Raw genomic sequence first — 9,801 nt, forward strand, 5'->3', positions numbered from 1 at the left:
TACAAAGTTTGCGTAGAAAAGGCAGAATAAATGAATGATTCCTTAGTTTTATTTACTAATTTTCAAAACAATGAATTTCCCGGCATTTTCTAATGATGATCAACAAGTTTAAAAGAATGCTATGGATTTATGGATTTAAATGTACTTGATGGGCTTCAATCCTTTGCAGTTATCCTTATTGAGGCACAGACTGTCCCACATTTGGATAGTGGAAACTTATTCAAATTGGCCCCTAAGACCTTATAACACAATCTTACTGTTTCTGATAGCTTCTTTGCTTTCTGGGATTACATCTTATTCCAGACATATCTTGTATTTTTCTTGCCTTAGACATGGAATCAACCATCTCTCTCTTCATTTTTTTTAGATTTTACTTATTAGAGAGAGAGAGAAAACACACCAGGGGGGAGGGGCAGCAGGAGATGGAGAAGCAGTCTCCCTGCTGAGCAGGGAGCCCAACATGGGGCTCGATCCCAGGACCCTGGAATCATGACCTGAGCAGAAGGCAGATGCTTAACCAACTGAGCCACCCAGATGCCCCTCAACCATCTCTTTAAAGAAGCTCTGATTTCTTTCAGTAGAAAATGGTATTTAGAAACCACAATCTGGGTGCTATAGGAGCTAAGTTCCTTTTTAGTACACAGAGATAGGTAATTTTATACACATATATATAAGCATGTACATAGATACAAACAAATACATGAGTTTATACTGATGCTTCCAACTCATTTCAGATTTGTAGGGTTTTTACTTAATCTCATTGATCCTTCATCTATTTCTCCTTTCTTACATGCCAAAACCTTATTCTCAATGCTGCCTACATAACAGTTCATTTACTTTTATCTCACTGTATACACGCAACAGCTGAGAATTAAAATGTCAGTACTATCCACCATCAACAACATGATAAAGAAAATCATTTTATGTTTATTTTTTGTAATTCTTTCTACCTTTAGGATATTACCCAACTCAAGATATCCTATAAATTACCATGTATGTCAGTCACTTGGAGTAGTTTACTCTGTGTATCACTAGCTGGAAGAACACTTGTAAGTTTTATGTTACTTTTGATTTTTAGGCATTGAATCTTTAATTTAATTAACTGTTACATAATTCTGTAAAATATGGGTTTAAAGTCAAAACCACAAAACAAGATATATTCAAAGAATGCTCTCCCTGTCTACTCTCAATTCACCTCTCCCTGCCCCATAGGTAACTTTATTAATACTTCTTCCACCCCGCCAAATGTAAGAGTTCTTGGTCAGACTTGAAAACACTCTAAAACAGGTCCTTGGCAACCTCCAAATTATTTTTGATGACCCTGATATCCGACTGGCCATAATCTTGGGACCAGATGGGCATATAAAATGTCAACCTTACTAATACTTCTATATAATATCCCAAATTCCCTCTTTTTTTAGCGACTATCCAATGGCTCCCTGATAGAAGCAGTAATAAAATTAGCTAGTAACTTCCTTCTCCTATCTCTCTACTCCAGCATCTAATTTTAAGTAATATATGTTTAATTACAGTTAAACCCATGAGGCAATCAGTGAGTTTATTCTACTTTTTATATATTCTCCCCACATTTTTGATAATTAAACTTTATCTACAGAATTAAACTACTGAGTGTTAAACACTATACTGTCTTTCAACCTTAGTTCCACCATTAAAAAATATATTTAATGCCCATTACCAGTTTAAAAGTATTATTCAGAATACAGGTCCACAATCTCTCATCAGGTAGAAACCTCTGGAGCTAGATATGTTCTAAAATTCAGAATTTTCCCCTCCTCTTTCTTTCTTTTCTAAGAAAGTAATATAGTATGTGGATTATTTACTCTAATTATGTAAATCCCCCTAGTTAGGTTTAGCATAGCACCCCATAATCAAACAAATTAACATTTTACAGTAAAGTATATTAAATATTTAAACTAAGCTATGTTAGTTTAGATCAGGTTTTATTGCCAAATGAATCCAGGTCGTATCAGTGTTTGTCATCAAATGAGTCTCCCTAAAAAATGGTTTTCAGGACTTTTGGAAATTTAAATTATAAATAAAAGAGTGTGGATCTGTAGCTAGTAGCTCAAGATCCTGTATTAAAAATAGTATTTTCCCAACCCAACCATCATCAAAAAAGTCAAGAAAACATTTTTATATATATTAAATGAAGGTATCTTTTTTGGTATGGCTGACATATATGTTATATTAAATTTCAGGTGTACAACACAGTGAGTTGACAATTCTGTACATTACCCAATATTCACCATAAGTGTAGTTACCATATACTTTAAAATGGCATTTTTCTATAAAATTCCATGGTATTACTGCAAATAGAGATTACTTGTTAGAATTTTGCTTAGGAGAATCTTATTAAGCCCATGTGGTCTTTTTCTAATATAACCTATTGTAATTCAAAACAGCTGTCAGTCCCCTGCTGATACTTTTATTTCCTATTAAAAATGCATTCTTAAAAGAATATAAAAGTACATCGCATTCCACTAATCTAAGCAACATTCTTTTAAGTGTAACCATTAGAATTTCTAAACTAGAAATTGAGGGAAAGAATGCAAAGAAATGAGGAGATGACCCTGGTTCTTAGAACTTTGGCTCATAGCTTAACTTTGCGGGGGGGGGGGGGGTAATCTGTGTTTTTGATAATAAAATGAAACTATATATTCTTAGTGTTCTCCTAGTATTTCTAGTTATGAAATACTTCTTAAATAAAATGCCTACTTTATAAATGTATATCTCACATGGTCTGAAATTTGTTATCTTTTAGCTGTTTAAATGATTTAAAAAAGATAATCTCTGAGTCATGAACAACCTAGGAATAGTCACTATGGAAATCTCATAGATCATCATTCTAAATAGGTTAAGAAAATCTAAACCAGTAACGGAATCATTAAAAGAGATATTCAATTATTAGAAATAATTTTTAAGTGTAGCTACAGTAGTCTCCCCTTATCCATGGATTCACCTTCCGCAGTGTATATTGTCAGAAGGTAAAACAGTAGCTTAACGCTGCGCCACTATGCCTATGGTCACTCACCTCACTTCATCTCATCACACAGGCATTTATTTTATCATCTCACATCATCACCAGAAGGGTTAGTACAGTACAATAAGATATCTTGAGAGGGAGGGACCACATTCACATAACTTTTATTACATTATATTGTTAAAATTGTTATTGTTGTTGATCATTTCTTGGCCTTTTGGCTAAGATCAAGTGTATTACTGTTGTTCATCTCTTAGTGTGCTTAATTTATAAATTAAACTTCATCCCAGGTAACGAATGGTGAAGTATACTGAGACAGGAATTTTAACTCTCCTTTCCATCCTTCCTCTTCTGTCAGACTTCATTGTTGAAGCATGTGACAGAACTATGACTTTGTAATTAAGGCTATAATGAGATTTCTCTGTCATAAGTTATTACTAACATTTGCTACGATTCATCTAGTTCTGCCACAAAGCTTTTTTTGCTTACCAGAAAATTCTCATGTATAGTCTCAAGCAAGCAAAAAATATTTTGGGAAAGTCTGAAGACAAGAATAATTAGGTCTTATGAAGCCCATTATGGCATTTTTCTCTAAAGAACAATTCACAAATAAATCGCAGATAAAATAGACCTGAATACACTTTCAAAATATAGGGAAAAAAATACACATATTATACTTGAAGTTACTTCTGGCATTCAAGTCTCCGAAGGAAGGAAGGAAGGGGGGAAAAGGAAAGGGAAGGAAAGGAAGGAAGGGAGGGAGGAAAGAAATTGCACAGTAACAACACACAATTCATTATTGCTCCTTCCAGGACTCCAACATTAGTAAGACTTTTCATAAAATTTAAGGAACTGTGGCCAGAGACTGTCAAACTTTTTATCTAAGTGAACATTTTTAGAAAATAATTATGGACAAGCAAAGAACACTCTGTGTATCTAGTTTAATTGATTTCTCCACTTCCCTTTAAAGACAGTAACATACCTCAAGTTTATTTAAAAATTGTTTACAAAACCCCTTTTCATGTTATTATTTCATCCTAACAACTCACTGCTGACACTGTGCTCTATCCTGTAGGCTTTGGCTCAAAGTACAAGGAGTTATGTGGAGGAGTCAGACATACAAGCAAGTGATTATAGAGTGCAACAGGGCTGGAAGAGTGGGCCAAAGTACTAAGGTAGTGAGTGTATGACTACTGGTAAAGGTCATATTTGAACTGGGTCTTGAAGAATAAACATGACTGTTTCAATAAGGAGATTTCTGATGGCAAATAACTCCAAAGAAATGGCTTCAACAATAAGGAATGTATCTGTCAGGTGGAGAAATCCCATGGAAGGGAAAGCCCCAGGACCCAGTACAGTATGTGTCTAAAATGATGTTATCATGGACCTACGTTCATTCTCTCTGATCTACCATCTTCCAAGCATGCTTCATCATCCCTTGTGGTCACAAGACAGCTGCCAGTGGCAACTGGGATCATCTATTCTCTTGTTCATATACAATAAGGGGAAAAGGTCCTCTCCCTCAGAAATAGGATGTCTCCTTCCCTTCAATCTGACTGGGACAAATAACAGTTTACAGGGAAATGCCTTTAGCTGACTGGCTTGGAGTAATCAAAATCTACCCCTGGAGTGGGTGATGAATCATCTTCTCAGAATCTCCTGGATGACAAAGAGAAAGAACTCCAAGCACTGTGATAAACACATGAAAAACAGAAGCACAGGAAACAAGAAACAACTTGGTATGGCTGGAGTGATGGGAAATCTAAGGTTGGACATGGTCTACAAACTCTCTTGAGTTTGGACTTTATCCTAATAAGCAGTGGAAAGTTAACACAGGTTTTTTAAGTAGGGAGATAACATGCCCAAATTGGTTTGTTTTTTTGTTTTTTTAAGAAACACAAAATGTGGTAGCAATACAGAGAGTAGAGAAGGAAAGGGAGAGTGGAAGAACAAATGGCAGAGACATGGTTGGCAGAATGTTCAATAAACAGTTCACACTGGTAAGAAAGTGGTAACAGGAAGGGAAAGAATTGAATAGCAAACACAAGATGGCAAAGCTGCTTTGTAAAACGTGCGCGTGCGGGCGCACACTCTCTCTCTGGAGAAAAATTAAGCCCCAGACAGGTTAAATGGCTTGCTTAAAATCACAAACCTATAAACAGTAGTCAGACTCTGAATGGAGGTTTGATTCCCAGTCCAATGTTCTATCTAAAAACTCCAACAATGCTCAAAAGACTTTTTTGAGTCCTGTGATGTAAAGGATGCTCTATGTATTGAATTAAAGTGATTCCTATTTATTCCAACCCTAACATAATGTTCACTACATGGATTCAGTATCAATTTACATAACAGCACATTATACATTTTTGAAGTTTCTATGTTATTTGAGATAGTATGTTGTGAAAACTCAATTTGCAATGTCAAATTTACAGACTGTCAAAATTTTAAAAATTTAAAAACAGGTTTCTAAAAACCACTGCAGTTTGCATCAAAAGAATACTGAACTTGTTTTGCAAATAAACTAGGTACTGAATATTTGAAATGCATTATAAATCTGGAGTCAACAGGCACCTGAAAAGTTTCTTCTAAGTTATGCCTCCCTTTGAAATTTTGGATTCTGATAACCAACTTCCACTATCAACTTACAAGATGTTGCCTCACTTTTAAAGACACTTGTTTTAGGAAAAATCACTTGCCTGCTTCTTTTTACAGTGGTGAAGTCTGATTTTGTTTTGTTACCATTGTACCAAGACTGGGTTAACAGGGAAGATGGTTTAAAATAAAATAAAAATAAATGCTTTTCCATTAAAAAATTATAAGCAATATAGTTTTTAGCTTATTGGCTTAAATCTTAAGTCTTCTGCTTCTGAATTCAATGAATAACTGTACGGAGCACCTGTGTGCCTGGCACTATGCTAGATGCTGGGAATACAGCTGTGAACAAAATTATAGTTATTCAGGCATATATTTGTATGATTATTTGATTAGTGTCAGTCTTCCCTGCTGAATTAACTATAGTACTATTTGTTTTCAGCCAAAATATGCTGCAAATGTACACAGATGATGCCTAAAATATCAACCGGGCATTAACATGTTGTTTTGCCAAAGATTGCAGAATTTTCCCTGTCACCAGGCTAGAGACACTCTCAGCACCCATGAAGAAGATTTTTTTTTCTTTCATTAAAACATACTTGCTAAAACACTCAGCAAACCAGGAATATAAGGAAACTATTTCAACATAATAAAGGAAAACCCACAGCTATCATCATAGTGAATGGTCAAAGATTGAAGTTTTTCCTCTAAGATCAGGACAAGACAAGGATGTATATTTTCACCACTTGTATTCAATATAGTACTGTAAATCGTAGCCAGAACAATTAGGCAAGAAAAAGAAATAAAAAGCATTCAAATTGGAAGGAAGAAGTAAAATTATTTTTGTTCAAAGACATTATCTTATGTGTAGAAAATTCTAGATTACATACACACACCTCTTAGAATAAATGCTTTCAGTAAAGCTGCAAGATAAAAAGTTAACATACAAAAATGAGCTGTGTACATTAACAATGAACAATTCAACAAGAAAATTAAGAAATCAATCCTATTTGTGATAGTATAAAAAAAAATAAAATACTCAGGGATAAACTTAACCAAGGAGATGAAAGATTTTTACACTGAAAACCACAAAATGTTGTGGGAAGAAATTAAAAATACAAATAAATTGAAAGATATCTGGTGTTTATGGACTGTAAGACTTAATATGTCAATACTGCTCCAATCTATAGATTCAATGCAATCCCTATTTTAAAAATCCCAATGGCATTTATTTTTTTTTCAAAAATTGAAAAAATCCACCCTGGAATTCATTTGGAATCTCAAAGGACCACAACAGTACCCCCCCCCACCCCGCCGCCAAACAGTCTTGAATTAGAACAACGTTGGAGGTCTCACCCTTCCAGATTTCAAAAATTACTATAAAGTCATCAAAACAATGTGATACTGGCATAAAGACAGACTCACAAACCAACAGAATAGAGAGTTCAGAAATAAACCCTTGCATGATATAATCAAGTCATTTTCAGTACGGATGCCAAAACCATTCAATGGAAAAACACAGTCTTTTCAACAAATGGTGCTGGGAAAAACGGGATATCTGCATGCAAAGATTTAAACGTAAGAGTTTTTTAGGGGGAAAGCTTCATAACTTTGGATTTGGCAATCATTTCTTGGATATAACACCAAAACATAAGCAAAAACAACAAAAAAACTATGTATGTTAGACTTCATCAAAATTAAAAACTTGTGCATCAAAGGCCACTCAACAGAGTAAGGTAATGGCATGGAATGGCAGATAATATTTGCAAATCTTATATCTGATAAGGGATTGATATCCAGAATATATAAAGAATTCCTACAACTCAACAACAAAAAAGCAAACAACTGGATTAAAAAATGGTAAAAGAACTTAATTGCAGAGTGCTCGCTTGGGTGGCTCAGTTGGTTAAGCGTCTGCCTCCAGCTCAGTGCATGAACCCAGGGTCCTGGGATCCAGCCCTGCATCGCTCCGCGCTGGCCTCCCTGATCCACGGGGGGCCTGCTTCTCCCTCTCACTCTGCCGCTCCCCCCACTTGTGCTCTCTCGCTTGCTCTGTCAAATAAATAAATAAATAAATAAAAATATTTAAAAAAAAAAACTTAATAGATATATTTTTTTATTAAAGATTTTTATTTATTTATTTGACAGAGAGAGAGCCAGCGAGAGAGGGAACACAAGCAGGGGGAGTGGGAGAGGAAGAAGCAGGCTCCTAGCAGAGGAGCCTGATATGGAGCTCGATCCCAGAATGCTGGGATCACGCCCTGAGCCGAAAGCAGACGGTTAACGACTAAGCCACCCAGGTGCCCCTTAATAGATATTTTTTAAAAGAAAATTTAATAAGAATATTACAATATGGCATGAGACATCCAGTAATTAATGGTTAATTAGTATTTGAAGAACCTGGAAAATATGCTGCCCTCAGTCACCAGTAATCAGATCCTTGAAGTATGTGTTTAATTATTTCATGTATTTGTGCAAGTTCTGGACACAACGAAGTGAGCAAGACACACAACAGTCCAAACCTTCACAAATCTGTGTCTTCCTTACGAAGGAGCTATGCTAATCTTCCCTGTATCATTCCAATTTTAGTATATGTGTTGCCGAAACAAGCACAACAGATATTTCTCCAAAGAAGATATACAAAAGGCTGATAAGCACAAGAAGAGATCATTAAACATTAGGGAAATACAATCAGAACTACAATGGGGGTACCTGGCTGGCTCAGTTGGTGGAGCACGTGACTCGTGGTCATGAGTTGTGAGTTTGAGCCCCATGTTGGACTTAAAAAAATTTAGTTAAAAAAAAAAAACAACTTACAACGATAAACCACTTCACACCCATTTGGAGGGCTATTACCAAAATAACAGAAAACAACAAGTGTTAGTGAGAATGTGGAGAAATTGGAGCCCTTGTGCATTGCCGGTGGGGATATAAAATTTGGCGGTTATATACCCCAAAGAAATGAAAGCACAGATTCAAAAAGACATTTGTACACTCACATTCATAACAACATTATTCATAACAGCCAAAAGGTGGAAGCAAACCAAATATCCATTGACAGATAAATGAACAAAGATGGATGTATATACATACAATGAAATAGTATTCAGCCTTAAGAATGAAGGAAATTCTGACAAATGCTACAACATGAATGAACTTTAAAAACATCATGCCGGTCACAAAAGGATAAACATTGTATGATTCCACTTACATGAGGTACCTAGAGTAGTCAAATTCATACAGACAAAAAGTAGATAATGATTGCCAGGGGGTTGGGGGTAAGGGAAATGGGGAGTCAGCGTTTAACAGACATAGAGTTTCCAGGGGGGAAATGAAGAGTTCTAGGAATGGAAGGTGGTGATGGTTGCCCAACAATGTGGATGTACTTAATGCCACAGAACTGTATACTTAAAACCAGTTAAAATATCAAATTTTTTGTTTATGTATATTTTACCACAATAAAAACAAAAACACCTGCCATGCATCCTTCTTACCGACTCTATCCTAGCCTAGGTTCTCATCTATTCATATTAGGTAACTGCAACAGCTACTGTCATCGCTGGGGCATTCCATTCTCTCATTCAAACTCAACCTGTAGATCACTGACAGGTTCATCTTGCTGGTTTATCACACTAATATCTGGCTTCCAACCTTACAAAGGCTCCCCATATCTTGCCCTAGAAGATGAAAATCCAAATCTCCTCAATCTAGTACTCAAACCCTTCCAGACAGATATCCTTCCAACTGTGTGATTTTTTCCTTACAGTCTCCCAAATTCAGTTGCCAGCTCATCCTAGTTTCCCTCCATTCCCCTCCCCCAAAGCTAATCTCCACATCATATTCTCGCTTTTCCCTCACAGAGTAACTGCTCCAGTATCTCTGTAAATCTAAACCCTCATAGGCTAGCTTAAGTCCCAAGTGTTCCAGGAAGTTCTTTAGACTCCTGAGGCCTCACTCATCCCCCTCTAACCAGAACACCTACAGCATTCTTTGTATTCATAGAATGTACTAGATTGTCTCCTAGACTCATAAGGGTACATCTTATCTTTCCTGAGGGCAAAGTCTATATATTACACTTCTTTTTTTTCTCCTCTCCCAACTAATATAATGCAAAACGCAAAGCAGATTTTCAATAATCACCAGGGTAACTGAACAGAAGGTACAACTTTGATATGTGAGTTTCACCGACTAGAACATGATCAGAATCA

At 35.9% G+C, this 9,801-nt stretch overlaps 1 protein-coding gene and 1 non-coding gene across 2 annotated transcripts in view; both read right to left on the minus strand.

Annotated features, from left to right (window-relative positions):
* Nucleotides 1-9,801, minus strand: part of BTBD7 (BTB domain containing 7) — a 78,424-nt gene that overhangs the window by 66,771 nt on the left and 1,852 nt on the right. The gene's annotated exons all lie outside the window — the stretch shown is intronic.
* LOC123803969 (U6 spliceosomal RNA) lies at nt 8,102-8,206 on the minus strand. The gene has a single exon (XR_006783009.1). It is a non-coding gene; the product is annotated as a U6 spliceosomal RNA (small nuclear RNA).

This window comes from Ursus americanus, chromosome 26 (genome assembly GCF_024610735.1).
Source record: "Ursus americanus isolate L20-20 chromosome 26, mUrsAme1.1.p, whole genome shotgun sequence".
Lineage (NCBI taxonomy): Eukaryota > Metazoa > Chordata > Mammalia > Carnivora > Ursidae > Ursus > Ursus americanus.